The sequence below is a fragment of the Pangasianodon hypophthalmus genome, chromosome 1 (assembly GCF_027358585.1).
Source record: "Pangasianodon hypophthalmus isolate fPanHyp1 chromosome 1, fPanHyp1.pri, whole genome shotgun sequence".
NCBI lineage: Eukaryota > Metazoa > Chordata > Actinopteri > Siluriformes > Pangasiidae > Pangasianodon > Pangasianodon hypophthalmus.
In genome coordinates this window covers 1,850,241-1,865,930 of record NC_069710.1, presented here as the reverse complement: position 1 = coordinate 1,865,930, position 15,690 = coordinate 1,850,241, and the positions used below count along the sequence as shown (strand labels likewise).

General features: G+C 39.8%; 1 protein-coding gene across 1 annotated transcript in view; it reads left to right on the top strand.

Annotated features, from left to right (window-relative positions):
* The first annotated feature begins 1,121 nt into the window (after positions 1–1,121).
* fhl3a (four and a half LIM domains 3a) overlaps positions 1,122–15,690 on the top strand; it is a 29,667-nt gene continuing 15,098 nt past the window's right edge. Inside the window, exon 1 of the mRNA XM_026914145.3 lies at positions 1,122–1,370. The gene's annotated coding sequence lies outside the window, so the exon portion shown is untranslated. The remainder of the gene's footprint in view (positions 1,371–15,690) is intronic.

Here is a 15,690-nt window from a genome sequence, read left to right as displayed (position 1 = left end):
GAGAGCACTGCATGCTAGCCGCTAGTCCACCAGGGACGCAGTGTACCGAAATAATTATGTTCACTTAACTTAGTGATCATTTCAAGTGTACTTCAATACAGTGTGTCCCGAAAGTCTCCATACAGAGGGGAAATTAACACTTTTTAACTTCATTTACAAAACATCCTCCACATGATTCCCATTTCTTTGTAAACACACACGGAGTCGTCTCTCCTACTCATGATGATCTCTAGAACTTCACTACACCCATACCAGCAACAGACCAGACGAAGAGGACCGCCTTCTGCAGTTATCTACCAATCAGTGCATTAGTTCTCTTGTTGCCAGGCGGAACTCACGTCAAAGAAAGACCAGAGTGAGCTGTTTTAATAAATCATAATTTTCAGTTCACAACACGTGAAATCTTAAGTTTATGTATTTTGTAGGTAAACAAGTTAAACGAACTTAGATTTTTGATTTATAGGCACAAAACGCAACCGATTAAGTAATGTTTAGTCATGATTACTTGATTGTTTAAGTAAAGACAACATTCTGGTTTACAGTAGTGCCCTACACAGGATGTAGAAGTCATTATTTCACACCATATCTAGTGCCCTTATGTAGGGAATAGACACTAAGCGGACTGTAAAGTGCACTAGAAAAAAAAAAAAACAGCTGAACACCAGCTTGGCCAGGCTGCGAGACCAGTTTAAACCAGCTACATCCGGCTAAAACCAGCAAAGGTCCAGTCAACCAGCGTAGGCTGGTTTTAGCTTGTTGTTGCAGCAGCCTTGCTGAAAAACAAACAAACAAACAAACAAATAACAACAACACCAAAACAATAGAAACCATCACAGAAATTCTAATGGTTTCCACTACAAACCATCAGCTAACCATTAAAACCATTACCATTATCAGTATAATATACCTTAATGGTATCCACTTAACATAACATGCCACCAGTAGAAGGCAACAGATTACCAGTAGAGACCCACAGGGACCATTAAAACCAATACAATCCCCATTAAAACCATTACAAATCCTATGAGGGTTTGTATTGTTTGGTTTTTTTTCTTTTTCAGCAGGGAGTGCACTTTATAAACCGCTTAACTGCAGCAGTGTTTGGGAAGGAAGAAGCCACGAGGCAGTTGAATCAGGGCGGGAACTTGTGACTCACTGACTTCCTCAGTCGGTTTATAGTAGCGCGTGCAGCTGAAGAGCGCTGGAAGCGTCTGCGTTATGGCTGAGGGAAAAGCCTGAGCTTCCTCCCAGCACCCCGCGCGAGCAGCACTGGACTCCTACCACACCGTTCGCTTCATCAGAGCTGCCTGAGTGGAGTCGGCTCATCGGGCTCGTCTTCTCCTTCCACTGCTTTTCTCTTCTTTTTCCAGGTAAGCACACCTCTCTGTCTCTCTCTCTCTCTGTCTCTCTCTGTCTCTCTCTGGGAGCTAGCCTGGCTTCCTCTGCATCTTACTCTCATTTTCTATAGATTCTTTCTGTTTTATAGACCTACTGCTTGTTTGTTTGTTTGTTTGTTTGTTTGTTTGTAAACCATCAGCCTGGGATAATGCTACAGACCAAACTTTTTATTCATGGTGATTCTGTTCAGCTGAAAACAAAACACACCTGCTGAAAGTTTCATGCACATAAAAAAGGAAAAACAACTTCCTTTTTAATAAAAAAAAAAACTTACTTAGAAGTCTAGTGTGATTATTAGTCTAACTGTAAAAGCAGCCATATGATTCCCTCAGTCGCTGCAGTCACAGGCCTAAATCTAGAGTAATGTCTATTACATTACATGACATTACATTTCAAATGCAGTGTAATAAACATTATATGAATCAAATCTCATGTCTGTTCTTGTAGATGTCTCGATTTGATGAACATGGCGAGTTTTAAAGAATGGAATGCTATGGAAAGTATGACTGAGTCACTGATTGATTTACTGATTAGTTGGTTGTGTTGCAACTTACTTCCACCCTTGTGTAATTTTTTTTTACACTGCATGCTAAAACATCCTTTAAGGCAGCCAAAAGTGAAATGGAAATGGGACAGTCATGCTTACTGAATAATGTTCCGTTCAGATTGGATCATTTATCAAGACACACCTGGAAGTGAACCACTAAGTTTTTACAACTCATCCATGACTCATGAGCACCAGTAAGCTGCACCTCAGTGAATCAAATGTGACGAGGTGCTTGTTGCACAGTATAATTCACACCTATAACCTATAATTTAAATCTTTTGGCAGGGCTAATGAACAGTTATCCCTGTGCACAGAAGAAAAAGTAATAAACTTATCATAGAGGGAGAATATAACAACCGTAATATCTGATCACTGAGTGTGAACTAGCTGGAGCTGACGAAGAGGAAGAGCAGCTTTCAGTTTTCGGCTTCATTCTTCTTTTTTTGCAAAACTTAAGCCAAACTTTGCGTGTCACAGGTGACCAGACAACTTGCTTTTCCCCACTGAACACATCCTAATGGAGGTTTTTCTGTTTTGAATAGAAGGTTGTCTTAACTAAGTGCATTTACAGTTTAGCTAAATAAAGTACTTCAGTACAGAAACCCATTGTAGGCCATTCAGTACTATGACAAAATGTGTTGACTGTTGAAAGTAAGTTCTAGCGTTTTCTTTTACGTGATACAGAATTCCTGAACCAGATGTCTAAGTCACAAAACATAAATGTCTCCTCACTGGCTGGAAAGTTTAGGCCCCCCCCTTCAGGACCCTATTCTCACAAAATTAGACTTTTTATATTGTGTTGGGTCTTGTCTTTGGTGTGATATTTCTGTATGAAAGATTTTATTTCATATAAAGTAAGAGCCAAATGTAAGCACTTTATGGGGAGTAAACAATAGCAGTGTGTGAATTGGGAAATGCTTTTCTTTCCTACAGTGTAAAGGGTGACACTGGAACTGTTGCTGGAACAGGACATGTGGCAGCCATGTGACTAGGCCAACTGTGCAAGTGTGAAGCGACTTTTAGGTCTGAATTAAATCTCTTTCAGACTAGTCCCAACAGAGTGTGCGTTTGAGAAAAGCAGTGTCTGACTATTTTTTCTGTGGTGGCAGCCATTTTAACACTATTATTTGACGATGAAACTGTTTTTCCTCCTCTAACTGTCTCCATACTGGGGTAATGAGTCAAAAAGTCTATAAAATCTCAATCCTGCTATCCCCCATGTAATTTTAGTGTCTGGTATTTGAATGCTGACAGAGGCTGAGGGAGGTTGAAAATGCATTTGTTTGCATTTTCTCTCCCCCTGAGCCCAGTGTTGAGGCTCTGAGACTCCAATGAGCCTTGAAAATGGTCACATTCTTTCAGAGCAGTGTGTTTTTCTAAGGTTAGTCTCTCTTAGGCACTGGAATACTGCCATCTGTGGTGTGACTAAAAAGAGAGTAGATTGGACAGACAGGCTTCCCCTTTCCTATTTTTTTATATTTCGCTCTGAGTCTAGACTTAGCAGGTGGTGAGGAGTTGTGTTTCACAGTGCTGACGGCGTCTCTGTGTTTTCTTGTGAGAAAGACAACCAGTGAAGCATATTACTAGTTGGGAATGTGCTTGCTTGCAGCCGGCTTGTCTGTGTCCTTGTGAATTCCACAGTGCATCAGTGCAAACCTCAACTTGTTGTGAGGAACAAGTTGGTTCAGACTTGAAATAAATTTAGAGGCAGTTGTGAACAGTAGCACCCACTTGACAAATATTGTCTGTCTTCACAATCCATTAACCTCAATCACATTTTTTTTCAAGTTTAAACAGTCTAGTTTACTTTTAACAGTCTAATTCTATACTGTCTTTATTATATATCATAATTTGAATGTGCACTTCATGTAGACTTAATCAGAGAATGTGTGTGTAAGGAATATGCTCATTTCACTGGCTAAATCTCCTTAAAAAAAAAAGAAAGAAACAGACTTTTATCTTCTGTAGGCCACCGCCTCATTTCCTTGCCAGTATCCTGACTTGTGGTGTCTGGTGGTTCAGGACCTGGTGTGTGTACTGAATGTTGGGAAGTGACCTCAGGTTTCCTTCGTGGGGATTCCAGGTGCTGCAGTGGAGCTCTTAGCAGCCGGTGGCTTCCTCCTCGGCTGGAGGGAATGAATGGGTGAAATTAGATCCTCTGAAACAGGGCCTCATAGGAGGCAGTGTGCTGCTTAGTCTCGGTCATTGATCTCCTGTTTGTTTATCCCTGCTTGCTCTCTTCCTCTTACTAGCTGTAATGTCAATATGGTTACTGGCTGGATGTGAGTTTGGGTCACTTCCCTTTTGTTTTAAGCTTGTTTTTTTCCTCTTCTTGTTTTTACCATTCTTGCCTTGACTCTATTTTAGTTGTCACACTATGTGTGAATGTATGCATATAAGTATGTATGTATGTATATATATACATATGTGTGTGCATTTATTTGTTTATTTATTTAACGTGTCAGTACCTGCTCTCAGTGAAATGAATGCGTTAAAGTTTACTTAAAAATTCTATACAATACAACTTAAAATGTCAGGAATGGTTATTATTATTTTATGATCAGTGAGACACGCTCTAGCCTGACATTGCATACAACACCAGAATACGAATGCCCTTCTGGCCCCAACTTGTAACACTCACAAAATTTGCCTACTTGCCACTTTTATGTGTACTACTGTCAAACAGTCTGTAAAACCTTCCTTGTATCTCAGCAGTGTGCTATAAAAGTGAGGGCCAAAGCAAATAATAATCGAGGTTGAAATACCATGGGGACTAATCCAGTACAAATTGCTACAGGATTACAGAGGCATGGTTCATGTTATATTAAATGTGAATAAGAATGTCAAGTAATTGGATATTGTGTTTTGTAGATATGAAGTTAGACGTACTGTATTATGAAATGTTCAGACAGGTAGGTGATATTAATTAAACATTAGTTAGTTTTGAATATGTTACTCAAGGGTGGGTCTGCTGTTGAGTTTTTAAACATCCTCTTATGTTTACACCCAGTGAGTGAAGGTATATGCATCGTATAAGCATATCTGATTACCTGATTATTAATCCAGAAAGTATGAATCCACACCTGACTTTACCCTTATGTCATCTTTTCAACTGCAGTAAACATGTCAAGTGCTTTTCTCCTTTCCTCATCTATGACATTTCAGGAGCGACTACTCAAAATAAAGCTCTATCACTCCTAATCACCATCGCAGCATTTCCATGATTACCATCACCAATTCTGCTTTCGTGCACCATGGTATTTTTATTTTCAGAATGCACCCGACTAAAAATTGTACAGCTAACAGAAATTACACATTCTGAATTAGCAACTTTAACCAAGCTAGACAGTGCCAAGGTTAGCCAGCTAGGAAGTTATTAGGTAGGTAACTAGAAGTTAGTTAGCTAAGTAGTTAATGTTAGCTCTAAGAGGCTGCACCGGGTGCAAATAGCCTCTGCCATATATTTTTTTACTGTTATGTTAGAACAGTCTTATTCAATCCCACAGAGTTTGCTGTTTGTGCCATAGCACTAGCATCAGTGTCGTGTGTCTTGAGTAATCTGCCTGCCTCTGCAAATACTCGGTTGAAATGAGTGCCAGGACAGGATTATTAGCCATGATGACTTCCTAACACTTAATTAACCTCCACATCTGTATAACACAACAGCAAATGACTGTGACATCATGGGAGATGAGGCGTAATCGGACAAACTGTGTGCGTACATGTTTCCATTTTGTAATAGAGAGAGTATGTATGTGTGTGTGTGTGTGTGTGTGCAAGCCTGCTTTGACTTGGTTTGGTGGGTTCTTTTGGAGATCCAAACAAACCTAAACCTTAACAGCAGACAACCTGATATATGTCATAAATGTGGCTGTTTATGGACTCGTTTAACGCAGCCATCCCAGAGAGTGGTGCACAGCAGAGAGGGATAACTTGGCATTTGTGCATAATTGTCCTAATAGTACTGCAGAAATGTCGTTTCTTGATTTGCAGACATGCAAACATCATGCACTGTGCACACTCAAGATGATAAATAGGGCAGTGGTAGCTCAGTGGTTAAGACGTTGGACTACTGATCGGTCATGAGTTCAATCCCCAGCACCGCCAAGCTGCTACTGCTGGGCCCTTGAGCAAGGCCCTTAACCCTCAACTGCTCAGTTGTATAAATGAGATAAATGTAAGTCGCTCTGGATAAGGGTGTCTGCCAAATGCCATAAATGTAAAATAAATGTGCATCACAGTGATGTGGCTCAGACAGGCCAGCCCAGCTGTGCTAAGAGGAATGAGATATCCACTGTGCAGTGCTCGCTAGACCATAAACAGTACTGAACGAGCCTAGACCTCTTCTCAAACACACAGGAACGAGTGTTTATTGGCAATCTCTGAGCATGGGCTGGCACTGCTGATGAGGGATTTGGAGGATGCCATTAATTTGTGGAGAGGCAGAGGTAGTAGTTGTGTCCTCTGTTTTGACACCTTGATAGAACTTATTCTCTCTCAAGCTTCTTACAGGAGCCCATAAATGGGAGAAAGTGTACTTGATGTGTCTATAAAAGGACGACGGGTTGTGAGGGGAATCTGATGTAAAACAGAAGGCCAGCGCTTTAGAGAGGGCTTCATAGGTCTGTGTACCAGGACAGCAGAATCATCCAGGGGTTGAGTTGTTGACAATTTTGCCTTGAGCATGCAGTTACTGTGTTATAAGTAATGTCCATCAACAGATGGCTAAAGCTGAGCTTCAACAGGGCCTACCCCAGTGGATAACTCTAACAGTGCTAATATCGTATCTTGTGGTCATTTGGAGACTGGAATCATATTTCCCACATTAAATAATGTATCAAATCAGATATTTATGCCTATTTGTGATTTTTTTGTTATTTCAGCCTCCTTAGTTCTAGTACTGTGTAACCTTTCCATTCCCTTCAGTATCTGCATTGAGAGATATGAATCTCCTAAAGCCCGAGAGCAGAGGAGGTTCTGCATTAACCAAGATGCTGATATTATCTGTTTCTTAGTGACCTATCTGTAGAAAATCACTACATGTGTGATTAATGCATGAGAAGGATTGAAAGAGGAAACCACTGTACTCCTGTCATCAACACGTAGTGCAGGCTCAGATAAACCAGTTGTCATCTTCAATTCCATACAAACACAAGCCTGATGAATTTTGAACACCAAGCTACGCGTTTGTCACAAATGGCCAAGAGGATCTTCTGGCAGAAACCTGCCGACACTACATTTTGTCACAAACTTTCAGAAAAAAAAGGGTTCTTTTTTTTCCTTCTGGTACCATAAAAGTGTTGTGTTAGTATGTGCAGGGGAATACCTGAAGATACTATGTAGAGCCCTGCAACAGAGCGGTTTCCTTTTTTTTTTTTTTAAAGAAGAAGTTTAAAGTTGAATCCCTTTGGAAATCTAGAGCCATTAAACGTACCAAAAAATTCTGTTTGCTAATGAATAGTTGTGCAATTATATTTACTTGCTGCAATGGATACATGGATTTCTATGTGCAAATTAACTGTATACTGTGCTGTATATACTGTATATTTCAAATGTAGTTTTATTCCATACATATTTCTTGCCTTGATCCAAAAATCACTAGCCTTAAGATAATTTATAAATCAGTTGAAATCAGTTGTGTGGCGCAACAGAAAAGCATTCACTCTGTCACGGGGACGTCACATGTTTGAACCTCAACAATGCCACAGCCATCTTTGGCCAAGGGTCCAATGCTCTCTGGGTGGAAGGGATGACATTACTGTCTCCCATGCCAATCAGAGAGAAGCTAACCAATCATGTGAGCCCATGTATGTGGAAGAGGGTAGTTAGCGCTTCCCTCTGAGTACATTCATCTGCCCTGACATGAGTAGTAGTTTGAATAGATATGGTGGCTGATGTCTCAACAGAAACGTGATAGGAGAGAGCTAGGTAGTGGGTGATGTTTGGCAAATTACACAAAAACAAATGTCAGATTTCACAGAATTATAATGTTTGATCAGTGACAAAAATATTATAGTTTTAGTAAATGTTAAGACAAGTTAATTGTCTGTCTTTAATATTTAAATTAAAAAAAATCTAATCTAATGTCTATATATCCCACGTTGTTCGTTTGATTTAATTACTCTTCTGTGCCTAGGTCCGCTGAGAGGTCAGGTTAGATGAGTAGGAAAGTAGATTATGGAAAATGTGATTGCTCAGCTTTGCCACTAGACAAAGGCTCAATATCGTAACGCATGAGAGACATCCATAATTTTTGATTGGATGATGAAAGTCTTTCTCCAGAAACTGGTGCTACTTACCACCTCAGATCAGACTCTATTTCGTTTTATTAGTAGTAGCAGTACTAGTAGTAGCAGTAGTGGTGGTGGTATTTGTCAGCATTTATTTGTAAGCTGCTCTTCTGTGCACCACTACACTATGGAATTTGTAAAGTAAATCAGATTTGTTTTATTAAGGGAGAAGTCGAAAAATATTTTTATTAATAGGAAACCTCCAGTGTAATCTGTCCTGGACTTAATCTACAGTACATGTGGAAAACAGGGTTAAGACATTTTAAGGCAGTTTTGTGGCAATACAGTGACCTTAGAGAGGGGGCATTTGTGTCTGATTAGCAGTAATTTCTGCTTGGACATGTACATAATTTAGCCTTGTTATCTTTGTTCACTATTCAGACATAAAGAACTTTATCAGTGGTACCAGTGACAAATGGTGTTTTGCATTGCTGAATGATAAAGAATGTACCATGTGACACAGAGCGATAACAAGATGATGGATGTAGAGTTGTTCCCTAAAAGGCAAAAAAGCCTTCCCCAACTTGTGCTCCACCTCAGAAGTCCTAATTAAGCAACAATAAACAATGTTAATGTTACAGCTTTCACAATGGAGATGTTTCACACATGATATTTGATGCTCGTTGAGGACCCTCGTTGTTTGACTCGTTGCTTAGGTTCTCTTCCGTCATATGAAATCACATATGATGTTATAATTCTGTATATACGTTATGGATATTATATTTATAATCCATATAATTACAGGGAAAAATGAAAAATTTATTATGTTAGCTCACCAGGTAAGTGAAAAGTCCAATGTGCTGCCCAGTCCATGTTTTGGTTACCAGGAAACTTAAATGAAAGAATTAGTAGATAAAGTAATGTAATAACACATTTCCTGCTAGCTAGCAAGTTAAGTGCATCAATACAGACTAAAGGGAACTGTCCAGTAAAAATCATTCCATCAATATAGTTACAGCATCTAGATGCACCACACTGGCATAATGTTTAAACACAGTGCACTATGTTTAAACACAGAATCCTACCATCTCTTATTTACATGCACATTTGGTGCACAGACATGTGCCACCAAGGGGATTGCGTGTGTCTGTTTCCATAAATGTTTGTGGTATTGCCAGTAATTGAGATTATTCTGGGTAAAACAGTTTTATTGCTGTTAAACCCAAGATGGCCTGGATCAATCAGAAGGTAGTGGAGATCCCACTGCAGTGAACAGTGGCAGAGAAAGCAGGAGCCAGAGCACTGTGTCTATGAGGTAATGTCTCTCCCCCTCGCTGGCACACGCGTGGCCCTGTGTCTTAGACTGTGGGACGACAGAGGGAATTAAGGGGGGATGGGGCCATGGCAGCTTGATTTATAGGCACCTTTGAAGTGAGTTCACTCCAGCTGTAAGGCTTGCCGTTCTGTGTTTCAGAGCCTGGGACGTAGCTCCCAGAGTACCGAAATGGAAAAAAAGACCCCTGTGGATCAGGGCCCCCCACCACAACCTGAATTCTTACTACTTGATACTAATAGATTTTCTAACGCTCACTTTTCCACGCACTACATGTACTCTTATGAACATTAGAGTAAAACGTGGCAGAAGGAAAAGAAGGAAGGTGGTCCAGTTTTGATGGGTCTGCTGAGACTCATAAAAGAGGAGAAGGAGAGACATGTTTAAGTCCAAACCAGCAGGCAATGGCAGAGAACACCAGTTCTGCTTTTCTTGGATTAATGTTCAAACGAAACGTTTGTTTATATAACTGTGTTTGTGTGGGTATTCTGTTCAGAAGTATTTGTGCTAGTTCTCAATGATTTGAAAAGGTCTGATTTGTTTATATAGGACACTTGTATTGATGTAGTAATAGTGTACAATGATGATGATGGCTAAATCAAGTATATGAAAGAGCACAAGGCACATGTTATGTGCAAAAATGAGCCCTGAAGAAAGGCACTCACATCACTTTGATGAAATACATTTATGGTTTCTTAAAGTTGAGGTTTCAATTTATGCTATAAACAGAAAAACCCAATTTTGGCCTTTTTTTAAATTCTTTTTTTGACTGTTCACCAGCATCCAGCCACACCTATGTGAAAGCATTTAACAGCTGTATCAAATGTCTGATCTAATGTAGATATGTGGAGTTAGATGTGGAGTCAGTCTTGTGTAGTCAGATGTAAGCACAAAATCTATTCAAAAGTTTATGCAAGAACTGTGGCTATAATCTTTATCAGGGATCATGGAACAAGCAGGCCATCACAGGCAAATCCATACTCAGAGTAAACACAGGCAGAGTTCAAAACCATAAAAAACACAAATATAAACTACACCAGGTTTTAAAAAAAAAACACAGTAACAATGATCAGAATAACTGTGTCTACACATGCAATTTTCCACAAGGATAGACTACAGAGAGGGATATAAATATTTGACACAGGTGTGACAAACTAGGCCCAGCTGTAAACAATGATCAGGGGCCATGGAGGAGCAGGAGCAGGAGCAGGAGCTGGAGAAAACAGGAAGTAATCAGGAGGTGTTCATGGTGTTATTGTTCTCAGTGGAAGCTCCTCATAGGAAGACAGCATCCCTAAGACTGATTTATAAGAAAAACCATGTGCTGAATACCATAGCTCATTCAGCCATTTGGAAAAGGGGGTGGTATTGATTTAATACAATTTTTATTGAAATTTATTATGCATTCCTCTGCATAATAGTCATTGCTCCAGGAAAGTGTGTGCTGAAAACTGTTTGGGATGAAGTTAATAGTTCAAATGAAGTTGGTTGACATGGAGTCAGAGTGCTGTGTGTATTTCCTGCAAGACTCAGCAGAAAGCCATCGCTAAGAGACATAAACAAAGGGTCTAGTGGAGGGGTGCAAGCAGCTGTTGTAGTGACGGCTCTTCCTGAACAACTCCTTCATTGTCTTCTAGATCTGCTGCTGCCGCCACTGTTTGTTTTGGTTTCTTTTAACCAAATAATGAGCATGTCTGTCTTTCCTCTCTGAGTCTGTCTGTGCATATTTTAGTGCTAAATATTCGAGATAGGCTTTTCATCTGTCAGTGTCTGAATTTGTTTGTCAGATGGTGTGAGATGTCTCTGGTGTTGGGTCATACAGGAAGTAGCAGAGTGTGTGTTTTCACAAATCAGGTCAGCTGATGTCGGGTTATTGGGTTTTATAAATGTCAAGCAGAGGTTAGTTAGTAGTCAAACCCCTTAAATCCCTGGCTTATTTACTCAGTTGTTCACCTTAAAGCATATTATTCACTAACTACTTTAAATTACTCATAATGTACCATGAAATTAGTAGGACAAAATATGCCTGTCTTATTTATTTGTATGAGCACAGACTCCTGCTTCTGCTTGTTTTAGTTTGTTGCCATCTTTAACTGCAGGCTGCTCTACATGTAGATGAAAAGCACTTCTGTAAGTTGCTCCAGATATGAGAATCTGCTAAATTTTGCGTATGTAAATAGTTATAGTGAGGAACATGAGTCTAAAAGAATATCGGTTCTTATTAACAGTGGCTCCTTAATGTTATCACGGTGTCATCGCATATTGCTAGGAACTTTGCCAGGTGACTTCTAAATATATCCTTGATTTACAAATGTACAGGAAGATACAGACTGAGTTATTACCTGTTGCTATAATGTTACCTTAAGTTTTATTTATAGGTTCATGCTTTAACTGTCTATTACAATTTTCCTTTTAAATTCAGCTGAAAACTTTATGCATTTTAAATGACATGACATCAAAACCAGTCTTCTCTGTGTATGCGTGGGTGTGTGGTGCTTGCGCTGTGAGTCTACTGGATTTGTGTTTCTCTGACCTCTCCAAGCAAGGATGCTGAATGTACACGTCACTGCTCAGCATTTTATTACCCATGGGAGCTAAGCACTGTTTACAAGTTTCCAAGGGGAAGAGTCATAAACCTGAGAAAAAAGGCGAAAAATACTGGAAATGACTTCTGCTGATTATTCATCCCGAGTCACTTCCCATTTGGCACAATCTTTTCTGTCATATGTTATCATTTTTTTATCTGGCAGCTCATTTTTCGAAATGGGTAGAAAGAGAGGCTGCTTTCTGTTCCAGTACTAACAGATAAAACAGTACAGGAAAATAAAAGAGTCACAGCCATTTAGGGTTGAAGTAAAGCTTCAAGAGTAGATGCATTGAACAGTCACTGAGAGAGATTGAGGGAGGGAGAGAGGGAGACCAAGAAAGGGAAAAATAAATGATGAAGTAGAGGTTTACCGCAGTTCTGGTGCTTTAACCAAAAGGTCAGTCCCTGCTATATCTACAGCCTCTACCAGCAGCAATGTGTCAGGGGTAATTGCTTCCAGTTGCATGTGAGTGCATGTGGGCGTCATCAGATGATCAATTTGCTGACCAAGCAACTGCTGCACCTTTGGCTCCAGGCTGGTATCTAGTGCTTCCTGAATTATTGCTTACACATCAGTATCAAGATTGATCCCACAGTGCCTGATGACGAAGTGCCTGTGGCTGTCTTAGCACTTTGAGTTTAGAATCATGACAGATTTAGACCGATTTTGACCTCTTTGTTTCATATTTGTTGCCACTCTTTGTGATGGTCTAGTACAGCGGTCATCAATTGGTGGACTGCAGTCCAGATGCAGACCCAAGAAAAGTATTTCAGCAGATCACTTAGTTAAAAAATACTATAGCAAAGCAATCAACATATGAAAAAACAGTTTGTAATTCAAAGGGAAGTTTTCACAAACTTTCTTTTTACCCTTTCTAGTCTGATTAGTGAAGTTACATGTTTGTTAGGAGAAAAAAAATGAATGTTCAAAGATGAATGGACAGAGAAGTATGTGTTTATTCTGCCTGCTTCATGTTCAAAATGGAGGTCTCATCTGTTCAGAGTCCATGAAGCTAGTCAGAAGTGATTATGTGAAGTGCCACTGCAAAACAAAACAATCTACATCAAATTGTCTTATTTATAGCCATGAACTAATCATTAATGGTTAAGCATTAATAATTGTTGACACCATTCTGCCATATTAGATGCTAATCTAACCTTTGTAAGTACTGAAGTTTATGTAACTGGACCTTTATACATTTTAGGTGAATACTCCAGGCCTAGTATGTTGATCCATTTTTTAAAGATTTGAAAATTAGACTTGGAAAAAAACTTTTAGATGCACATTCATTCAGTCATCCTATCCAAGTAACACAGGCCATCACAGAGCACCATGCACACACACATTCACACCTACAGGCAATTTAGCATAACCAATCAGGCTAGCTTCATGTGGGAGACAGTGGGAGGAAACCAGAGAACCTGGAGGATGAGGAATGTGTGCATGAATAGAAAAAAACAAAAAGCTTTATAGTGTCAGCAAACACTTTCCTCTGCTATAAGAGTGAGGAAGTGGTTCTTTAATGCTAATAATTCTACTAATAAAGCATTTGACTTTGAATGGCACTAGTATTTGCTCTGTTTCAGGCAGAGAGAAAAAGGCAGGGAGAAAGAGCAAAAACTGTTTTCCTTGAAGCACTTCCCAGGATTTTTCAACATGGGTGGATATATTTTGACCCTGCAATTATGCTGTTTTTCTATCCATCTAAACTTGTCGTGCAGAGCTTAAGGTCATTGTCACCCCTAAAAGCTGGGCTTAAGATCAGCTATTCACTCAGCCCATTACACTAATCATTCATCTTCACTGTTCCAATTTATTTTTCTTGCCTCCTGAAATACTTTGTATACATTAGTTGAAGCCTTATTCCACTACCGACATGCACAGGCACACCATCATGACAAGTGCTCTGGGGTTAAAAAGCTCTTTAATACATTATGTAGTAAACCACCACTCAAATTTAGAAGCCCACCCTTGGCTCCAGGAAATGGTGTACAAATACCCCTCACACTTGCCAGACCACTACACTGTGTACTTATTTTGTGCCCAGCGTTTGAGAGGGATAGATCCACACATCAGACATGTAGCACTGCCAAACCCCTGCAGTGCCACGCTTAGTTCTTCAGGCTCTACTGGAAACTTTCAGGCACGAAACACATTTGGCCACTTCAGTAGCTCTTATAGAAGATCCAGTGGTCATTTAGGTCACTATTAGTCCAATTAAACTTTATTTAATATTATGTTTCTGTGGGAAAGGTAGTGACTGAGGTATTTTTCAACTGAAATAGGCTTCAAGATTTCTTTCTTTCTCCCTCTTGCTGACATTCTCCAACTTGTCAGACTCTTCAGTACATCAAACATTGAAGCTGACTTGAGTTATTAGTTATTTTGTAATAAGTATATGTAGCACATGGCGATTCATCTCCACCCATCATAGGTTACAACACAGTTCCTCAATTCCAATCGTTGAGGGACGGAGTCTGGCACAGCTTGAGTGATATTACAGCTTACATATTACATCAAATCTGTAAAGCTGCTTTGTGACAATGTCCATTGTTAAAAGCATTATACAAATAAAATTGAATTGATTTGAAAATTGCACTGGATTCCATTCCTCCAGGACTAAAATCCAAGAACCCTGGGGAACGTGAACAGGCATTGCTCCATCCATGTGCCAGACCATCTGACGTCACCAGTAGAGCCCTCGTTACCAACTTGTGATGAGGTCCCGAGCATCACACCTGAATTTAACCCACTCAACAGCTAAGACTTTATTGAGCTGAGATGTTTTAGAGCTGAGAAAACAAGGCTAGATTTTGAGGACTTTGTAGACAACCTCACTAAGCTTCAGGGCTTATAGTTCTTAGAGATAGAAATCCAAACCTATTACTTTGGGGTAGGTTAATGACAAATGGAGGACAGTGACAACAATGGCCATGTTTGGTCATAAATCTGCTCTGTATGGTTAGTGGGAAAGGGAGGAGAGTGTGGTCTCATAGGATTAGGATCATGTTTGTTTATTCTGAGTGGAATAATATACTTGTGACCTCTACTACAGTCATACAGTTGCCCCTGAACACCCCTCTTCCCTCCGGCACCATGAAGACCTCCTACAGCTACTCTTCTCATCCACCCTGCTCTTTCATTTCAACGGTACTCTCATTTCAGTTGATTCTCTACATGTCATCAATAGTTTAACTCATTGTACTCTTTCCTCGCCCTGTGCTCCCCTCATTCTGTCCATCCCTCCCCTATTTCTGCATTCCTTTCGCACACTAAGCTCTTACCGGCGAATACCGCAGCAGTGTGTAGAAAAGACTGCTTTTCCTGCGTTCTCTAGGCGGTGACTCTCCAAAACCTACTTTGGCACACTGAAGTTGACTGCATACTTTTGTCAATGGAAACCAGATGTGAAATTGTAATGTATGGCAGCTTTTTTCTTCTTTCTTCTGCGAGAAAAAATGCAGGCAAGACCTCTTTTGATCATTTATGCTGTTATAGATAGAATTTAAAACGGCATCTATTTTCAATTTCATAGTGACAACAGGGTAATATGGAATATCTGTTTCTATATAAGCACATATTCATTTGGGATGT